The sequence below is a fragment of the Sarcophilus harrisii genome, chromosome 2 (genome assembly GCF_902635505.1).
Source record: "Sarcophilus harrisii chromosome 2, mSarHar1.11, whole genome shotgun sequence".
Taxonomy (NCBI): domain Eukaryota; kingdom Metazoa; phylum Chordata; class Mammalia; order Dasyuromorphia; family Dasyuridae; genus Sarcophilus; species Sarcophilus harrisii.
The window spans coordinates 367,642,915-367,662,019 of NC_045427.1; the positions used below are offsets into that span (position 1 = coordinate 367,642,915).

General features: G+C 33.9%; 1 protein-coding gene across 2 annotated transcripts in view; it reads right to left on the minus strand.

Annotated features, from left to right (window-relative positions):
• BDKRB1 (bradykinin receptor B1) overlaps window positions 1–19,105 on the minus strand; it is an 82,349-nt gene that overhangs the window by 11,469 nt on the left and 51,775 nt on the right. The window contains exon 1 of one of the 2 annotated variants that reach the window (XM_012550515.2): window positions 11,744–12,212. The exons of the other annotated variant lie outside the window; for it this stretch is intronic. The gene's annotated coding sequence lies outside the window, so the exon portion shown is untranslated. Of the gene's footprint in view, window positions 1–11,743; window positions 12,213–19,105 lie in introns of those variants that run through there. 2 annotated transcript variants of the gene reach the window in all.

Here is a 19,105-nt window from a genome sequence, read left to right on the forward strand (position 1 = left end):
TTGACAGGTGAGACCCTTCTCCAAATGTCTTGCTTCTATCTTGGATTCCTGTTTGGTTGTAGCCTACTATTTCTTTCTAAGAAGGCTCTGAGGTTGTAGACCCCACCACATTGTGTATGTCTCCTCCGAAGGTACAGATATCATTTGTAATTTGAGCATGTGTCAGTCAAAATTTAAATTAAACAAGCTGTTGTCCATAAGTATTACCAGTGCTTGTGTTAGCTAAGTAAAGACATCCCTAAATTCTGTTAGTGCTCCTATTGATGAGGTCCTGAGTAACTAGGTAGGGTTGACAGGAAAAACTGAAGTACTGACAAAATTACTTGAGTCAAACAGGGAAGGGCACTGATGGGGATCAGTTTAAACTTACAGTCTTATCTTCTGTGGAGGTTGTGTGTAACCCCACTTTGTGCTGTGTCCAGTCAGAAATCTGAGTTATGTCAAATTTCTGAAGTTAAATTTTCCCTATAAATCTGTCCATGGCTCTCGCCATCTTTGTTGAATCCCCTTTTGGATTATAGCCTGCCACAACATTTTGTCCCATGGTATTTTTCTTCTTCCTCCACTCCCATGGCACATGGTGTTTCTCTTCTCATCTCTCCACTATGTCTCATGAAATTTTCCTCTCATCCCACTGTGTATCATGGTGTCTTCTTATAGATTACTCCTTTAAGGTGCTAAACTCCTCTATAGACTTAACTTGCCAGATAAGGGTATACTTCAACCTCATGGGGTATTCTCTTTCTCCAGGTTATTTGTTGGTTTCAAAAGTGGTTTTAGGTTGCCATCGGTAATAAGATCAATAGCTTCAATGAGTGATAATTTGGAAGTGCAATTAGTGTCATCAGGAGTTTATTGTTTGTGTTATTCTATTTCTAAATTATGATGTATTTTTAAATCTATATCATAAAATTTAAGAGATTGTTACTAACCAGAGATGCTATTAGACAAAACTTTCTCTTTAATCTGAATGTTGTTACACATGAATTAAACTTTTAAAAGAATGTGATAAATTTTTTGGGGATATTTGAAAACTGTTAAATATTTAACTGATATTTATTTAATGTATATCTGAAATTTTAGAGCAGTTTTAATTTATAAGTGAAGGATTAATGAATGTTAATTTTTTATTGGATGTAATTGCATCATAATTGATAACTTTATATGGGTTTTTAGATATGATCAATTTAAAATACCAATGTTGAGGTGAATGATTTCCTGTATAAGAGGCAACCTAATTGGTAAAACATAATATTGTTTATGATGTTGCTATATTTCTAAATTTTCTTATATTGTATAATTTGGTAAATAATTGTATCAGCTAAGTTGTTAGGAAAATAGTTTCTCTTCAATTTAGATGTTCTTAAATTAAGAATTGTTAAAAAAAAAGTGGATGGATGGGTTAGAAGTTCTATTAAGTCATTCTATAAGCTTGGCTGACCATGTGCTATAATATTCTGAAGCACTTAATCAAGAGCTTATAAAATTCTAAGTTTTGAAAGAACTATTTTAAAGGAATTATTTGGTTATCACTTATGAAAATCAATAGATTGTTGATTAAGTTATTTATAGTTATTGTTTTAATCAAGTATTTATATAGATATTTTGAAAGGGGAAAATTGGTAATTTTAAAAAAAGGTATGTAAAATCTCCTTGGTAAACCTACAAGAATTCATAGAATTATCCAAACCTACAAGGATTCTTAAAATCATAAACATAAATTCTTGTCAATCCTGTAGAAGAATTTTCTGTGTTGTAAAAAATGGGATACAAAACAAAAATCCTTGAACAAAATGCAAGTGACATTTTCAAGCCTACTTATAATATAGAGTGGATTTTCATCTAAGGTTATTTGTCTATCACTTGTGAAGATTATATACATCTTTTAAAATTAAAGCTTTATATATATATATATATATATATATGTATGTATGTATGTATATAACTCAAAACAAACAAAAATGAGAAAGAAAATAAAATCCAAGCTAACAACAACAAAAAGGGAGAAATGCTATGTTGTGATCCCCACTCAGTTCTCACAGTCTTCTCTCTGGGTGTGTAGATGGCTCTCTTTATCACAAGATCATTAAAACTGGCTTGGATCATCTTATTGTTGAAAAGAGCCACGTCCATCAGAAGTGATCATTGTATAATCTTGTTGTTGCTGTGTACAATGATCTCCTGGTTCTGCTCATTTCACTTAGCATCAGTTCATGTAATCTCTCCATGCCTCTCTGAAATCATCCTGCTGATCATTTCTTATAAAACAATAATATTTTGTAACATTCACATACCATAACTTATTAAGCCATTTCCCAACTGATAGGCATCCACTCATGTTTCCAGTTTCATGCCCCTACAAAAGGGGCTACCACAAACATTCTTGCACATGTGGGTCCCTTTCCCACCTTTAAGATTTCTTTGGCATATAAGCCCAGTAGAAAAAACTTCTGGGTCAAAGAGTTTGCATATTTTGATAGCCCTTTGGGCATAGGTCCAAATTGCTCTCCAGAATGGTTGAATTATTTCACAACTCCACCAACAATATATCAGTGTCCCTTTCCAACATTCGTCATTGTCTTTTCCTGTCATCTTAGCCAGTCTGACAGGTGTGTGATGGTACCTCAGAGTTGTCTTAATTTGCATTTCTCTGATCAATAGTGATTTAGAGCCCCTTTTCATATGACTAAAAATGGTTTCAATTTCTTCATCTGAAAATTCTGTTCATATCCTTTGACAATTTATCAGTAGGAGAATGACTTGTATTCTTATAAATTTAAGTCAATTTTCTATATGTTTTAGAAATGAGGCCTTTATTAGAATCCTTGAATGTAAAAATATTTTCCCAATTAATTGCTTCCTTTCTAATCTTTTCTGCATTAGTTTCGTTTGTACAAAACCTTTTTAATTTAATATAATAAAAATTATCTATTTTGTAATCCATAATGATCTCCACTTCTCTGGTCACAAATTCCTTCATTCTCCACAGATCTGAGAGGTAAATTCTCCTGTGTTCTTCCAATTTATTTATAATAATACTCTTTATGTCTAGATCATGAACCCATTTTTACCTTATCTTGGAATATAGTGTTAGGAGTGGGTATATGCTTAGTTTCTGCCATACTAGTTTCCAATTTTCCCAGCAGTTTTTTGGTCACATATTGAGTTCTTATCCCAAAAGCTGGGGTCTTTCAATGTCAAACACTAGATTACTACAGTCATTGACTATTTTGTACTGTGAACCTAATCTGTTCCATTGATCGACTATTCTATTTCTTAGCCAGTGCCAAATGGTTTTGATGACTGCTGCTTTATAATATAGTTTTAGATCTGGTATAGTTAAGCCACATTAATTGCCATTTTTTCCATCAATTCCTTTGAAATTCTTGACCTTTTGTTCTTCCAGATGAATTTTTTAAATTATTTTTTTCTAGATCTGTAAAATAATTTCTTGGGAGTTTTATTGGTATGGCACTAAATAAGTAGATTAATTTAAGTAGTATTTTCATTTTTATTATATTTGCTCAGCCTACCCAAGAGCACTTGATATTTTTCCAGTAGTTTAGATCTGACATTATATGTGCGGAAAGTGTTTTGTAGTTGTGTTTATATAGTTCCTGACTTTGCTTTGTCAGGTAGACTCCCAAATATTTTTGTTATCAACAGTTATTTTAAATGGAATTTATATTTGTACCTCTTGCTGCTGGACATTTTGGTAATGTATAAAAATGTTGATAATTTCTTTGGATTTATTTTGTATCCTGCAACTTTGCTAAAGTTGTGGATTGTTTTTGTAGTTTGTTAGTTGATTCTCTAAGGTTCTCTAAGTATATCATCATATCATAAGCAAAGAGTGATAATTTGGTTTCTTTATTTCCTGCTCTAATTCCTTTAATCTCACTTCTTTTCTTATTGCCAAAGCTAGCATTTCTAATACAATATTGAATGGCAACCTTGTTTCACCCCTGATTTTATTGGAAATGGTTCTAGTTTATCCCCATTACATATGATGCTTGCTGATGGTTTTAAATAGATGCTACTGATTATTTTAAGGAAAAGTCCATTTATTCCTATACTCTCTAGTGTTTTTTTAATAAGATTGAATGTTGAATTTTATCAAATGCTTTTTTAGCATTTATTGAGATAATCATATGGTTTTTGTTAGTTTGGTTATTGATATAGTCAATTATGGTAATAGTTTTCCTACTATTGAACCAGCCCTGCATTCCTGGTATAAATCCTACTTGATCATGGTGTATCATCCTAGGGATGATTTTCTATAATCTCTTTGTTAATATTTTAGTTAAGATTTTTTGCATCAATATTCATTAGGGAAAGTGATCTATAATTTTCTTTCTCTGTTGTCTTCCCACCTGTTTCAGGTATCAGTAACATGTCTGTGTCATAAAAGAAATTTGATAGAAGTCCTTCTTTCCCTATTTTTTCAAATAATTTGTATAATATTGGAGTTAATTGTTCTTTAAATATTTGGTAGAATTCCCATGTAAATCCAGCTGGCCCTGGAGATTTTTTCTTAGGGAGTTGATTAATAGCTTGTTCTATTTCCTTTTCTAAAATGGGACTATTTAAGTAATTTATTTCCTCTTCTCTTAATCTGGGCAATCTATATTTTTGTAGGTGTTTCTCCATTTCATTTAGCAAAATTACTCCTAATTATTGCTCTAATTTCCTCTTCATTGGTGAAAAGTTCTCCCTTTTCATTTTTGAGACTAACAATTTGATTTTCCCTTTTCCTTTTTCTAATCAAATTAACTAAAGGTTTATCTATTTTGTTGGTTTTTTCATAAAACCAATTCTTAGTTTTATTTATTAATTCAAAAATTTTTTTATTTTCAATTTTATTAATCTCCCTTTTTATTTTTAGAATTTCAAATTTGATATTTAATTGGGTTTTTTTAATTTGTCATTTTTCTAGCTTTTTTAGTTGCAATCCCAATTCATTGATTTTCTCTTTTTATATTTTATGCAAGTAAGCATCTAGAAATATAAAATTTCCCCTAATTATTGCTTTGACTGCATCCCACAAATTTTGGTATGTTGTATCATTATTGTCATTCTCTTGGATGAAATTATTGATTGTGTCTATGATTTGCTGCTTTACCCATTGATTCTTTAGGATTAGATTATTTAATTTCCAATTAATTTTTGGTCTAGTTTTCCCTGGCCATTTATTGAATGTAATTTTTATTGCATCATGATCTGAAAAAAAAATGCATTTACTATTTCTGCCTTTCTGATTTGATTTTGAGGTCTTTATGTCCTAATATATGGTCAATTTTTGTATAGGTTCCATGAAAAAAAAGTGTACTCCTTTCTGTCTTTATTCAATTTTCTCCAAAGATCTATCATAACTAATTTTTCTAAAATTCTCTTTATCTCCTTAAATTCTTTCTTATTTATTTTGTGCTTTGATTTATCTAGTTCTGACAGAGCAAGGTTGAGATGCCCCATGATTATAGTTTTGCTGTCTATTTCTTCTTGCAGTTCTCTTAACTTCTCCTTTAGGAATTTCTGTGCTATACCACTTGGTGTATATATAATTTAGTATTGATATTATTTCATTATCTATGGTACCCGTTAGCAAGATATTGTTTTCTTCCCTATCTCTTTTAATTAGATCTATTTTTGCTTTTGCTTGATCTGAGATCAGGATTGCTACCTCTGCCTTTTTTACTTTACCTGAAGCATAATAGATTCTGCTCCAGCCTTTTACCTTTATTCTATATGATAAATACTCTGCTTTAAATGAATTTCTTGTAAATGACATATTGTAGGGTTCTGGCTTTTAATCCAGTCTGATATCTGCTTCTGTTTTATGGGAGAGTTCATCCCATTCACATTCACAGTTAAAATGACTAATTCTGTATCTCCCATCATCTTATTTATGCTTTTCTCTCTTTTCCTCTTTTTCCTTCTCCCCAGTATTTTGTTTCTGACCACCACTTCCTTCAAGTAGCCCTCCCCTTTTATAACTCCTCCCCCTTTCTTAAACTTTTTCCCTGTTACTTCTATTTTCCCTTCTATTAGTCTTCCCCCTTTTTCCCCCTTTCCCCTCCCACTTCCCTATAAAGTGGGACAAGTTTCTCTGTGAAACCAAATACATCTAATATTCTCTCTTTAAGCCAAAAATGATGAGAGTAAGATTCACACATTGGTCACCCCCCTCCCTTCATTCCTTCAACTGTAATAAGTCTTCTTTGCCTCTTCATGAGATATAATTGCCCTTATTTTACCTCCATTTTCCTCTTTTTCCAATGCAATTCCTTTCCCCCCTCTAGTTTCTTTTTTATATTATGACAGTAAAATCAAATTAAACTCTCTATGTATACCCATAACAGAGATATAGTTCTCAAGAGTCCTTTCTTTTTTATATTTTTATGCTTCTCTTCAGTTCTATATTTGGAGGTCAAATTTTTTATTCAGCTCTGGTCTTTTCATTAGAAATAAATGAAATTCACTTGTATTATTGAATGTTCATCTTCTCTGAAAAATAATGCTCAATTTTGCTGGATAGATTATTCTTGGCTGCATTCCAAGATCCTTTGCTTTTCAGAATATCAGATTCCAGGCCCTTCAATACTTTAAAGTGGAAACTACCAAATCTTGGGTAATCCTGATTGTGGCTCCTCGGTATTTGAATTGTTTCTTTCTGTTTGCTTGTAATATTTTTTCCTTTGTCTGATAGTTCTGAAATTTAGCTATGATATTCTTTGGAATTTCCATTTTAAGTTCTCTTTCAGGAGGTGATTAGTGAATTCTTTCAATGGCTATTTACCTTCTGATTCTAGGACATCAGGACAGTTTTCCTTGATGATTTCCTGAAAGATAATGTCTAAGCTCCTTTTTTAATCATGGTTTTCAGAAAGTCCAGTAATAGTTAGATTGTCTCTCCTAGATCTGTTCTCCAGGTCAGTTTTTCCAATGAGGTATATTACATTTTCTTCTATTTAAAAATTTTTTTTTGGTTTTGCTTAATTGATTCTTGATGTCTCACTGAGACATTCATTTCCATGTGTTCACTTCTAATTTTTAGTGAATTATTTTTGTCAGTTACTTCTAGTTGTTTTTGTATTTGGCCAATTGAATTTTTAAATGAGTTGTTTTGTTCTATGGATTTTTTTTCCCATTTCACAAATTCTGTCTTTTAATTTGTTTTATTTTTCCATTTCACAAATCCTATTTTTCAAGGAGTTGTTTCTCTTTTTCATTTTATCAAATCAATTTTGCAAGTAGTTATATGTTTTTTTTTCATTTCATTAATTCTAATTTGTAAGGAGATTTCTTCAGATAATTTCTGTTTCCTTTTCCAAACCCTCTTGCAAAGTTTTCATTTCTTTTCCCCATTTTTCTTCTAACTCTCTTTTAAGATTCTTTTTGAGTTTTTCCAAGAAAGCCTTGTGAGGTGGTGATCAATGTATATCACCCTTTGGGGCTCCACCTGGAGACAATCTGCTTTTAGTGTCCTTAGGGTTTGAAATCAGTTCTTCTCTTTTTCCATAAAAAACTATCAATGGTCAGAGTTCTTTTTGCTTTTTTTGCTCATTTTTAAAAAATGTTGAGATTTGCTTTTAGGGCAAAGGACTAAATTGTCCAAAGCCTCCCCTACAAACAACAGTGATTGTGCTGAGTCACTGCTGACTGACTTCTGGTGCTGGGTGGGGGTGACCAGGTACCATTAAATTTTGGGGTTTAGAGGCTCACTATTTGCCTTTTGAATTTTTGTTGGATGTTCTATAACTAGTCTACTGATCTACTGCCTTACAACCAGGACAGAGTAGTCAAAACTGTTGTAGATTCCTCTGGGAAGATTCTCTAGCATGCGGAACTCACACCAACCTGGAACTATGTGCTTTCTGCACCCAGTACCTGTGCTTGACCTACCTCCCTTTGTACCTGATTGAAACAGACCTTTTCTGGAGATTTTCAAAACTATCTTTTGCTGGAAATTTTTTACACTCCCCAAATTCATAAGTTCTGTCACTCCAAAACCAGTCTACAGTCTGGATTTGCTGTTAGTTTGAGGGTCTTGGGGAAGGGTCAGAAAAAGACATGTCTCCTCTCTGCCTTCTTCGCTCTGTCCCCTGATTGTATATATTTTGAAGCAATTTAGTCTTTACAAACTCCACTCTTAAGAAATTATTTTTGTTTTAAGGGGTGAATACAAAAATATATTTATAAAGATATATGTATATATGTTAATTTGAAGTTTGTGGTTTTTTCCTAGGGATTTTTGTGAGCTATTACATATTTACTAGCTATGTGGATTCCATAATGAATATTTCTTACTTTCTAGTGATATATTTAAAGAGAAAGAGAAGAAAAATATATTGAGTAAAATTTTAAAAGCCTGATAAACTTAATTGTGATTAGGCTAATTAAAATGGCTGTAATTTTTTTTTTTTTTGGCTTATAAAAATTTGATCCTCCTCTTCATTGTAAACATTTTTTGATCAAAGAAAGGTTGCAACTAGAAATTTTGTAATGATTAAAAATTTATTTTGTTTTAGTACTTTAGGGATTTATTTATGTTACTTGAAGAAATTTTGTAGCTTACTTTTGATAAATTCCAATTTTTAAAGACTTATTTTTGCCTTAAGGTTGGATGAGAGAGAGTCTGTCATTGTAGAGATTTCTGAAATAATTTATTTCTTAAAGATTTAATGATTATTCCTTTTAACATCAGGATAAATTTTAAGCTTCTTTTAAGAATGGAAAATATATTTAGAAAGAAATGTTTAAGTTAAGGAAAAAAAAACTTGTAGAAATTTTTTGTATGATTTTTAGAAGGCTTACTAATTTTTCATTTGTAAGCTAATTTATTATAATAATAATTTGATATTGATAATTATTATATCCAAACCTACTGTGATTATTGAGACTTTAGGACTCTGAATATTCTTTTTGATGTCTCATTCTTGATTTCTTCTGTTCTTCTTAAATGGGTACATTCAAGGAAACAGTTTGCAGTTGGCAGTTCAAAAAAAGTAACATCTGAAATTTAAGGCTAGTGAATATCTGTCTCTGGCAATAAGGTAGGAAGGTTATGTAGAAAAGGCTAAGGGGAACTCTTCATTTTAATTTTCCCATAAAAGAAATCTGTCTACCTTGTTCCATATGTTAGGCAACTTCTAGTGATGTAGACCTACAGGATCAGTTTTGTTCCTATTATAACCATGTCTCTGCTTATAGTTCTCATAGCCAATTTCTATTATCAGGGTAGATTAAAAAATGGAAACTTCCATTGTAATACTGAATTATTATTTATTAGAATTGTTAGTTGCTAAAATAATATCAAGGCAGCTAAATTACTATAGCAAGTGATAAATAGAAAAGATTTTGCGTTTTAATCTGAATTTGTTATGGCCTAACATGAGTTAAGTTAGTGCTTGAACTTGTCATTATGTATAGGATTCAATTTTTGAAGTATCTCAGTCTTTCTGAATGATATAAGTATAATTAGGCAAACAAAAAGTTGTGAGGTGAAAGTTAGAAAGCATTTTGTTTTTTGCTTTAAGGAATAGGATTTCAGTGTGGATAATTATATTGGTGAAGACTTGCAATTTATGAACCACCTGGTGTCACTGTAATGAGAAATCTGATTTTATTTTTGTTTGTTATTTGATTTGAAATTTGAATATGTCTAGTTTATCTGCAATGACTTAAGAAGAATCACCTTAAAGTCATTCCGATTGTTTAAAGGAATTCTAGGAACAGCAGCCTATGTGTATGTCCCTTTATAAACAATTCAGATTTTTTTATATTTATACATCTCAAGTCTTTGGTTGTTATTAAGCATCTTAAAGCAAAAAAAAAAAAAAAAGTCTACTTAGAATGTGTAGTAGCTATGTCAAAAGTTGTGAGTTTTCTGTGATGAATCTCTTATTGTTATCAATGTAAGATTATAGTCAATACTTATTTAAAATGCATGATCCTTGAGATCTGAAACCATCTGAAGCTATGATTATTGGAACTTGCTATTTAAGACCTTATGTGACTATTACCTGATGTTATTTTGAGTCTGACTCAAATATGATCATCAAAGAATTTTATTAAGCCAGTGATGCTGATGACAGAAGCCTTATGGGGTTTTACATGCACAAATTCTACGTGGGGCTCTCAGGGGAAGGTTTGGGAGAACAACTGTTAACATAAAACTGAGATAAGATTCTCCTGACTCAATTTCTCCAACATGAATATCTCCATCCCATCTGACTGATTTAAGCTTGGCTCAGTCCAGATGGTCATTTACGTAACTTTCAACTGGTATCAAAATAAAGGAGCAGTTACCCTTATGTCCCCTATTCTTTTCTAGCAAATTTCTATAATCAAGAAGTTTTGTAAGTACAATACTAAATCTTTTAGATAATAGATGAACATCTCTAAATTATCACAGGATGCAAGTATGAACACCTTAGGGATAGCTAGATGTCACCGTAGATAGAACATTAGCTCAGAAGTCTGAAAGAGCTAAACTCAAATCGGACAGATATTTAATATTTACTACCTATGTGATCTGAGGTAAGTCACTTAATCCTAACTGCCTCACCAAAATAATAATAATAATAATAATAATAGATTGATACTGGAACATCTCTGAGTTATTATAACAGGATGCAAGCATGGACACATTGCAGTTTTAACCTATGTTTATGATCAAATCATAATATAGATTGTACCTCCAAAGGGGGAAATGATTAGACAGGGAAATGCGAAAGTTTTTTAATTAAATAGAATAGCAAATTTTGAGAAAAGCCACAGGACTAGATTGTTTTTCTCTGAGAATTACATACAGATTGATAGTTTTAAAGAGCAGAAGAACAGATCCTAAATGAATTTCTTAAGGAAAAAAAAAACACTAGAACTAAACAGATTTACTAGTGATTTCTACCAAACATTTCTACCAAACAAGTACCGAACTTAGTTAAGAATAAAAAAAAGTGAATGAAACATCTGGAACCATCATTTCTGTATGTTTTATTCCCCCTAACCTGTGCTATTCCAACTTTGGCCCTTTTCTCCTCCTTTGTCATCCCACCCTAAAGGAATGTTCACCACAACTACAACCTAACTGTTTTGTCTTTCTTAGAACAAACTCTGGAAAAAAAAAGATTGATATTATTTAATATTTTAGAAGTAAAAAAAAAAAAAGAGTTCAACTTACTGTATAAATTTTGAAATATTAAAAACTCTGTAGAATGCTTTCAAAATTTAGAGAATATGGCTATTTTGAACAATAGAGTGGAAAAAGCTTTATACCAGGAATCCGAAAATCTAGATTCTACTCCCCTCTCTATTGCAAACAAACTATTTATTATACTCTGATTGAGCCATTCTCTCTCTCACTGGATCACAGTTTTCTTATTTTTAAAATGAGAGAGTTAGACTAGCTAATTAATACTTTTTAGTTATAAAATTCTATGCTTACTTACATTAGCCTAAAAACAAATGACCGTATGTCTTAAACAAATAGCTATGAAATATCTTTCCTCCTTCCCCTTTGTAAATAAACCCTCCTGCTCCAAACTAGCTGACATGCCCAAGAAATACATAATAAATTGAACTAAATTACTATTAGAAAAAATTTGGATTCACAAGTAAGCAGAGCCAAAGAATATTTGAACATTTAAGAACAGAAACAAAGTATTTCCAGAAAATTTGGCTCTAATCCCATAATTTAATTCAGCCGAGAACTGAAACTTGAAAAAGTTTGTTGATTACTTACATTTCTGATGTGTAGAATGAATTCAAAGTGCTCCTTTGCTGAGTTTATAATTTTAAGAGAAATGACCAGGGAGAAAACATAGAGAATTCTGTGTTCTGTAGAAGACTTAAAACAAAGTGCTTTTTACATTTCACTTCACAACCTCAGCCCTAATGATGTCATCATTAAAAAATGATGATCATATTAAAAAAATGAGGAGGCAAAAGAAGTAATTTGGAACTTTGAAGAAATTTTTTTAAATGTAGGGGTCAGAAGAATTCTATTATTTTTTGTCTTGGTGATACTTGGAAAGTCTCAATTCCAGTCTTAACCCTACCAATTCCATGCAGCTTTATGGTTCTGTCTTTTCTGAATTCCTAAAGGTGGATTTTGATATAGATTGATAGTTCCTGGAATAATCAGTCAACACATGTTTCTTCATCCCTCTTCTTCTGCTTACTCTGAATCAGAGTTTTATGAATGTATTAACAGGATTAATTGACATTTTCTTGGAAGAGGAGGTGCTTTGAGAAGAACACAGGGTACTTTCTTTCCAGGAAGTAATGAATACTATATTTTAATCCTTTGCCAAAACTGTGAATAAAATATATAGGAATTTTTTTATCTTTTTTTTTTTTAATCTAGCAGTTTTTCAGGTCTTTTAGAAATTATGGTGAATGTATCAAATTGAAATATCCAAGAGCCAAATGTTGCATATTCCTGAGATTTAGGCTGTGAATTCATTTATCTTAAGTTTGCCCCAGTCATGATGATTTTTTTTTTTTTGAAAAACAGAACTTTGGTATTTTCTTCTCCAGATGCAGGTGATTCCAGACACCCATGGCTTAAACTTCTATGTGGATGCCTCTCAAATCGCGCTATCAAAAGAGTCATGGATTTTAGAAAGCTCAGCGTTTGACTCTTGTCCTGACGCTTGTTAAGTGACTCTTGTTCTATTTCCACAACTATAAAATGGGGATGTTACTTGTAGTACTTAGCACTGTTGTGAGGAAAAAGTTTTGAAAATCTTAAAGTATGTACATTTATCTTTGTGTATCTTATATATGTGAATCTCTCTCTCTCTCTTTTTCTCTGTCTGTCTGTCTGCTGTCTGTCTCTCTTTCCACACACACACATACACACACACACACACACACTCACCCACCCATCCCTTTACCCATATGTATATATGTGAATTATACAATTCATATATGAGTTGGTTTCTAATTAGTTTTGATTAAAGCAAGTGATAGATAATGAACTGTGAAGACAGAAGAGTCTTTTCTTAATGAAATTTGAAGCAATTCCTTGATTAAATGGAAGGGACAGCACTATTGGCTGGGCAAAGCTTGGCCATACCCCTGATAACCCTTAAAAAGCTGAGGTCACTAGTTCATGGAGTAAATTCAAGAAGAGTGAGCAATTGAGTAAGACCCCATTCCCTAAGAAGGAACAACTTTTTACTCCTTTTGGAAGAGAGGTTAATTCTAGAGTGGGTTATGGGAAAGACATATTAGAGACACCAATGTGGACATCTATAAACTGAAAAGGAGGTGGGTTGGTCATGTAGTGAGAGTAAAACATACTAATCTCAGAGGTGTTAGTATTTCTTCAATATTAAAAAATCTATAAAAAGGCTTCTTAGTATAGAACCTATATTATATGTTTATAGAAGATTTATGGATAAGAATTTCCCAGTAAGAAGACATTCATGAAAATCCATCTACATCTCTATCCTTAGATCTTGAGTCCAAAAAGTCCATCAAAAGACTTGATGGACTTTTTGGACTCAAGATCCCATTTGCATGGAATTCTCTTCATTGGGGGAGAATGATTATTCAGTGCTCTATATCTATGTGAAGGGAGAGTTGATGAAAGCTTGAGAGAGTAAAGATTCTGTTTTTTTTGTTTTGTTTTGTTTTGTTTTGTTTTGTTTTTTTGGTTCTAGCTTCAAGAGATAAGACACAGTTTCACATTCTCATCATGTTCCAGAAGGAAGAGAGACCCTGGGAAAAAAACTGACATGTAGAGGAGTTAGCACTGATGCCATGTCCATACTATCCCCAGTTTACTATTCTAAAGACTTCAGAAGATTTCTTTTGGGGTGAAATTTGAAACTCTCTTGGTTAAACTGAGCTATGTTCCATCCAATGAAAGAGCTCATTTACTCTCTATTGTCTGATATATTCTCATATATGTACCTTCTCTGATTTCTGTTATTGACCTAGATAAATGGATTTATTTACTGTTTACTATGTATGTTCATTTTGGAACTTTGACATTAGTATAAAGAGAGTCAAATCTTGGGGAAATATATATATTGGGGAAGTTTTTCTCCATTAAGAGATAGTAATCAGGAAAAAAAGCTTGAATATGAAAATTATTTACTTTAGAGTAACAATATTTAAGAGATATGATAGTCATAATTCTAGCCCAGTGCTCCCTTTCTTTCTGAAGAAAGCAAAGTAGTCAATCTCTGTATATAATTGTAATGGGCTGAAAATGAGTAGATGTACTTGGACAGCCAAGCACTTAAGGCTAATTACTTATTGTTCAATACTCTATTACCATATGCTTGGAAAATGGCCTGTCCCACTATTCTGTGCTGGCTTGATCTGTTGGTGTATAGAGAGGTTTGGAGGAGAGATTAGAGGGTGGAGTAAGACAAGTGAGTGTGACTCCTGGCGTAGTGAGGAAGAGGAGATTTCTGTGTCCATTCCTCTCATTTTGACCAAGAATAAAACCCAAGAATTTTGCTTATCCTGTCTTTGGCTGATTCTAAAGTATCCAGGGTGTTAACTCGGTCCCCACAATTGGTGCCTAATGTGTGGACCAAGGACCCTACTTTCACTGAAGTCCCCAGGTGACCAGAAAATTGGGTGAGTATTTTAATAGACAAACACGGAACTTACTTTGATAAGGGCTAAACTAGTAACCTTTTCTAGCTGAAATGGGGCAGATATTAGGAAAAGATTCTCCCCCACTCCCACCCCCTAACCCCACCCCAAAGGAGATCTATAAGAAGCATACTCAGACTGATAAAGACACAGGGTTTATTTATGACTTGGGAGCAGATTGATGGATTCCTGAATATATTAGAATGTAGTCTCCTTGGTTCTTCAATGAAGAAGATGTAAGGGCAGATAACTGGAAACAATGTAATGGTTCCGATTCAATTTCCAAAGAAACATTCTCTCTATATATACAACATAATACAATTGGCCTTAAAAAATCCTGCAAGTTATAGAAAAAAGAAAAGTTTTCAGAACAGCCAGATGAGGAAGTGTGAGGAAAAAGAGGAAGACTAAGAACACTTTAATGACCATATCACTAGAGGGTATGGGGACTAAAATGAGGTTCAAGAGTGTGGTGATTTTCCCACTCACCAGGCAGCTTCAATCTTGGCTACGGGAGCAGATAATTGACACGGCCATCAACTCTGCCTTCTAGGATGGAGGGAGGAGGAGTAGTGGGAGGGGCAGTGATACCACCAGCACCTCACCCCAGCAATCACCCCCTCCTATGAGTAGATTGCAAAAGGCAGTACTTAAAGCCACAGAGGAAGGGAAGGATATATCTGAGTTGAAATTAGAAATGTAAATCAACAATTTAACTCTTCAGGTCAAGAAAGTAGAAGATACACTCCTTTTGATATAGAAATCCTCAAAGACCTGAAAAAGGCTTGCACTCTTTATAAGGCTACATTAGCCTATGTTAAGATGTTATTATAGAATTTGGCTTATGAAGTCTTAACCCCTAGTGACTAGAAATCTATAGCAAGGGTATGCTTAGAACCTGGACAAAACTTGTTGCGGCTTTCTGAATATAGTGAGCTCTGAATATAGGATACAAGCCCAACAAAATAGTCAAAGTGGAGTTAATATTACAATCACCTGTGACCAACTAACAGGTGTAGGTTCTTATGCAGACATTTCAGTACAGATTAATTACTCCATAGCAGCATATGAGCAAATTGCTGCTGCTGCTATCAAAGCATAGACTTCTCTCCACAATAAAAACGACAAGGGTGAGGCCTTCACAAAAATTGCACAAGGACCAAATGAACCTTTTGCTGATTTTGTGGGACATTTGCAGACAGCTATCAAACAAACTAATAGTGAAAATGCAGTAACAGACATTTTGATAAAGCAACTTCCTAAAGAAAATGCTAATGAGGTTTGTAGAAGAATTATATTAGGACTATGCAAGGATGCTCCTTTAGAGGAGATCATAAGATGAGGTGCCACAGTGGGCACAAATGCCTTTTATAGCCAGCCTATGATGCAGACTTCCCAAGATTCCAATATGGGAAGACAGGGTCCCTTCTGGCAAGGGACTTCCAGAGAGATTCATCAGTGCTTTCAATGTGGTAAAGTAGGGTATCTAAAAGCTCAATGTTGACATAGAGACAGAATGAGAAAATAGGGTGGGAGAACAAGACCCAATACCCCATGTCCAAAATGCAACAGAGGCTTCCATTGGGCCTCAGAATATAGACTGATTCAGGGAAATGGATTTAGGGGCCCAGATCCAGGGTCCCAGGCAAAAAACACTTGGGGCATGATGGCAGCTGATGCTATACCCAGAGAATGCCTAAAAGTCCAGTACCCAGACATGACCAATTGCCAGGAAGCCATCTGATGGGAGAAAGGAATTATACAATCAATCAGCCAGGAAGCAACCTGATGGGAGAAAGGGATTACAATTGGGGAGAATAGAGTTGTATGCAGCTGGGACAACTGAGATATACCCTGGAGAAGTGAAATCTGTTCCTCTCCAGCCTATGAATCCCTTGCCTCCAGACACAGTAGGCTTGACCATTTCATCTTCTGAGAGCACTTACAAAACAGTGTCTATCCATACACTGATATGGGAAACTGGGGAATGTGTAAATAATATCCCAATCACTAATACAAGTAGATAGACAATATGTGACTTATCACCCAGGAGAAGTAGTAGCATCAGATACAGACTCCTAATAAGCAATCTGGTGATAGTCGCCCAGATTCTGACTCCAAGCAACAAAATCCAGGAATATACTGGACAGCAGCTGTAATAGCTGACCGACCTATGCTTACTATCTATAAAAATGGCATACCATTAGAAGGATTGGTAGATGCTGGTGCAGATTGTGCAGTCATTAGAGGTGCCAACGGGTCCAGTCACTGGCTAAAGATTAAGGCAGACACCTACATGTCTGGCATAGGAGGATCATTAGCAGCTGAAGTTAGTGCTGCCCCTATGAGATGGACTTTTGAAGGCGAAGGAGGAGTTTTTACTTTTTTTATAGTTGAAAACCCATCAATCTGTGAAAACCCAACAATTGTTGTAAAATGTCTCTTCCCCATCAATCTGTGGGAAAGAGACATTTTACAACAATTAGGATTAAAAATGAGTACTTTGTTTTTTTAGGCAGGATTGCTGTTGAAGGCCTGCCAACACTTTCACCTGTTCCTATCCAATGGAAAACTAATATACCAGTGTGGATAGAACAGTGGCCCTTAAGTAGCGATAAAATTCAGGCCTTATTAGATATTGTACAGGAGCGACTTGACCAATGACACTTACAACCTTCTCTAAGTCCTTAGAATTCCCCAGTATTTGTTGTAAGAAAGAAATCTGGAAAATGGAGGATGTTGACTGATTTAAGAAAGGTAAATGAACAGATGGAAACCATGGGAACTCTTCAGCCTGGACTTTTATTTTCTACTCAATTGTCTAGAGAATGGCCTCTTTGGGTTATAGACATTAAGGATTGTTTCTATTCTATCTTTTTACATAAGGAGGATATGAAAAGATTTGACTTTTTAGTGCCCAGCATTAACTTAGCAGAGCCTTATAAAAGATATGAATGGACAGTTTTGCAACAGAGAATGAAAAACAGCCCTATTATGTGTCAAATGTATGTTGCTGCTGCTCTTACTCCAGTAAGAAAAGCATTGCCAAAAGTAATGTTATTACATTACATGGATGATATATTGCATATGCACCTGAGGAACAAATGTTAGAAGCATGTCTACAAAAGACCATAGAAACGCTAAGGAACTACAAATTGTACATAGCTCCAGAAAAAATTCAGACATGCTCCTTTTCAATATTTAGGATATGAAGTATACCCTACAGTGCTTACAGTCTAGAAATTTTCCTTAAGAACAGAGAAGCTAAATACCTTAAATGACTTTTAGAGATTGATAGGAGATATGCAATGGATGCGTCCAGTGTTAGGCTTGACTACCTATCAATTGCAACCATTATATGACATCTTAAGGGAAGATAGTGCTTTAAACTACCACGTCAGCTTACAAAAGAAGTTCAAGAGTCTCTGAGAGAAGTTGAACTGGCTTTATCCAATGTGGTTGAAAAAGTCACTCAAAAACCCTTAGAAATATCAGTTTTTGCTACACAAGAGGCACCCACAGTAGTCCTTCATCAAGGAGACAGTGTGATAGAGTGGGTGAACCTCCCAGCACAACCAGAACAAAGTCTTACTCCTTACCCAGTGCTTGTGGCTAGAATTTTATTAAAGGCCATTAAGTGAGCAGTACAATTATTTGGGATAAGACCTGACAAGATATACACCTTTTATACTGATCCACAAATTAATGTGTGCTGTGAAACCATCCCAGAGTAGCAAATTTTATTAGCCATGGCTCCAAATTTTACACATGGGTCTCCATTAAAAATAACCAGACTATTACATAATTGGTGATAGATTCTTGAAGAAAAGATTTCTAAAGTTCCTCTTAAAGGACCAACTATCTTTATAGATGCATCTAAACATAATATTTGCACTGATTACTCTCGTGACTTAACTATAAAGAGAGTAGTCAAAACTCCTTTTCAGTCCACTCAGCAGAATGAATTGTATGCAATCATTCTAGCTCTTACTTATTATCCAGGAGATTATATAAATATAATATCTGATTCACCCTATTCAGTAGGTATGGTACAAAGAATTGCCACAGCCCAAATAAAATTTGTAGCCTCTAATATATATTAGCTCTTTAAGGAACTTCAAGACCAAGTAAGAAAGCATTCAGGTAAGATTTATATCTTGCATGTCCACTCTCATAGTGAACTTCTAGGTCCCATTTTTGATGGTAATTCAAAGGCAGATAGCCTTCTAACTATGTTGGCTGCCAATACTTCTTTATTTCAAGAAGTCCAAGAATCTCATTTTAAACATCATCAGGCTGCTCGAGCTTTATGTTTACAATTTGGAATAACAAGAGAGGAAGCTAGGAGCATAGTAAAAGCCTGTACAGCTTGCCTTCCTTTCCACGCTCCTACGCTGCCTCCAGAGAAGAACCCTCATGGTTGAGACCCAATAGAAATTTGGCAAATGGATGTGACCCATTATAAATCTTTTGGTCGTCTGTCTTT